The sequence below is a fragment of the Apaloderma vittatum genome, unplaced genomic scaffold (assembly GCF_000703405.1).
Source record: "Apaloderma vittatum isolate BGI_N311 unplaced genomic scaffold, ASM70340v1 scaffold20989, whole genome shotgun sequence".
NCBI lineage: Eukaryota > Metazoa > Chordata > Aves > Trogoniformes > Trogonidae > Apaloderma > Apaloderma vittatum.
Genome location: NW_009737241.1, coordinates 1,911 through 4,682, shown reverse-complemented (window position 1 = coordinate 4,682; position 2,772 = coordinate 1,911).

Below are 2,772 nucleotides of genomic sequence, written 5' to 3'. Positions count from 1 at the left end.
TCCCTACTATTTTATTCAGCCTGGTAAAAAGCCAGAATTTCAAGTTTTATATTAATAATTAAATAAAATCAGAACACGAACAACAGGTAGCATAGTGGTAATAACATTCTAGCTCCTCTGTAACTTAATTATGTAGGTACTGAAGAAAAACTTGCCCAGTGAAGAAAGATTTACTAAACAAACAAACAAAAAGAATATGAATTTTCGTAGCAGACAAGAGCAGACACAGAGACAGACAGGTTCAGCAAACAGACTAACCTGAACGTACACCAGCTTTCAACGCATAAGCAGTGAATCCAATAAAATTTATAATACAATTGGCTGCTTCTGTTCAATAGCAGAAAATGAGTTGGTGAGTCAGTTAAGTCTTCAAATTTTCATTTTAGTAGTCTTGTTAGAAATTAAGATCCGAAATAACATTTGTTCAATGTTTTGATCAAATTTCCATTTGCACAGATGGTATCTTGCACCTGCATACAACAGGTAAGGAGGATGGGGAATGGAGCATTCTTGCTCTCTTAGTATTATTAGCTGCACCTGGTATTTGATAAACCATTAAGAATTTCAGTGAAAAAGTCACAGGTAACATCTCCCAGGTGGTTTTTTTAACAGATTTTGTATGTACAGTTTCTTATATGATTTAAAAACTAACTTCCAGGTAAATTAGGACATCATAACTTTTTACAAATAAAAATTTTAGGGGAACACATGGAAAGGGGCATTCACCTGGAGCGCAAACAATCAATGAAACTTAGAGGTGTGTCATGACCTGAAAGGGTTAAGTGTGTTGCAGGTGCTCAGAGACTGCAATGGTGGCTTTGCAGGATTCCTTAATCCCCAGTCGTATGGAGACGTTTCTTAAATTTCTTTACTGTTTCACAGATTACCATAAATCACTACTAACAAAGCAAATATACATATAGTTAGTAAACTAAGTACATATATAAGTTCCTATAAAATTACTAGCAGGAAGTCAAATAATCATTTCAACAGTCACAGCAATCAATATTAAAAGCAATCAGTAGCAAAGCAATTATGTATTTCAGTATTACGGACTACTACAAAATTACCACCAGAAAAGCAGCAGGTATGCGTATGATTAATTTCACGTATAAGCTGATCACAGAACTGGGGCCAGTGAAGCAGATCCCAAAAGTGGGACAAGTCGACAATGGACAATGTCTTGCTTCAAAGACAATCTGTGGTATGGATTTCGGAGGCCTCCAGGTGTCCCCAGCGAGGGTCTGATCTGTCTAGGAGATCTCACAGAAAGGACTGTGTGCACAGAAAGTTCTCACAGAGAGGGGCTTTATTTAGGGTAAAAAGCAAGTAATTTTCTTACTGCAGAGACATAAGGGGGCACCGTAACATGGGACAACCAATGGATAATGGTGCTTCCCATTTTCTTGGACAAAGTTATTTTGGGGGGCTGTTTTCCAGGTCTTTCAGTTAGAACAGCCAACAGTATTTACCAGTTCCTACTTTCTCAGGAAATTTTCTTTAAAAATTATTTGAATTGTCAAAAGACTGTGTTGCAAAATGATTTGAGTGTAAATTGTGATTTAATCCTTATTGAAGTGGCTATTTGTAGCTACAATAACATATTTTCACTGAAAATTACCTAAAATGGCTCATCTTCCTTTTTTTTTTAACATCTTCAGTTAGAGGTACTTTGCTTTCTGAACTTGTTGTATCACTACTTCTAGCACCACTTATGGTCTTCAGGCAAGGGTTATTTCAGCATTTTTTTTTTAATTTTAGCAAGCATTATTAAGACTCTAATTTCAGAAGTTTACTTAGAAAAGATTCCCCAAGTTCTGTCTGTGGGCATAGGTGATGAAAAGGAGTAGGAAGTGTTAGCAGTAAGTACAACTTCAGTGGTAGTAATATTAACAAGCTCAAGAAGCCACTTCACTGCATCTTTGCCCACGATGTTTTCAATTTGTTAACATTACTTTTTGTGTGTGTGTTGAAAGCTAAGCATTTATCTAAACATGCCACTTCTTATTAATTAAGATAATAGCTGGCAGATTACAGATTCTTTGCATTTTAACAACTAATGTTTTCAAGCAGAAACCATTCTGCATATCATAAAGAATTAAGCTGATATAAGTCACTGATGTTTAAGTTCTGGGCAACAGTCATTACTTTGATGCTGGGATGTTCTATGCAATTCAGAGACAGTCCCTGAAATTGATGGGTTTTTTTTCCTTTGATAGTTGAATGTGGTCTAGCAAAACCTCCCTGTCATGTTGCATAGTACCAACACGCACCTAAATCCTCGTTTGCACAATGGAAATGCAAGAAGTGGTTTCCTCTGGAAATGAGGTCTAAGAATTGTAGAGCAATAGTACATAGTATTGGAAATTATGTAAATTAAATCACAATCTTAACTAGTTATTTTTGTAAATCCATCAGCTAGGAAAATTTGGAATTGGAATCCTGAGGTTCTACAGCTGCTGCGGATGCACTTAGGCTTGTTTTCTTTTCCTGGATATTATGCAGGTGGATAGCTCATTGTATTCCGTGGTAAGTGAATATAGCAACTGAAGTAAAGCAGCTAGATATAGAGGAAAGGTGCTCTAAGATCACTGCAAGCCACCCCTAACATGGTTGCACCTCATCAACCTGCATCTCTCATCTTCCCTCTGTGCAAATTTAACTTTCCAAAGTCCTGATGGCACTGTAGCTAGCAGGTGTATTACCTTTGCAGTCTTGGAGTTGTAGGCTTGTTCTGACAGGTTGTTGAGGGTTAGTTCCTGTTTCCTTGTC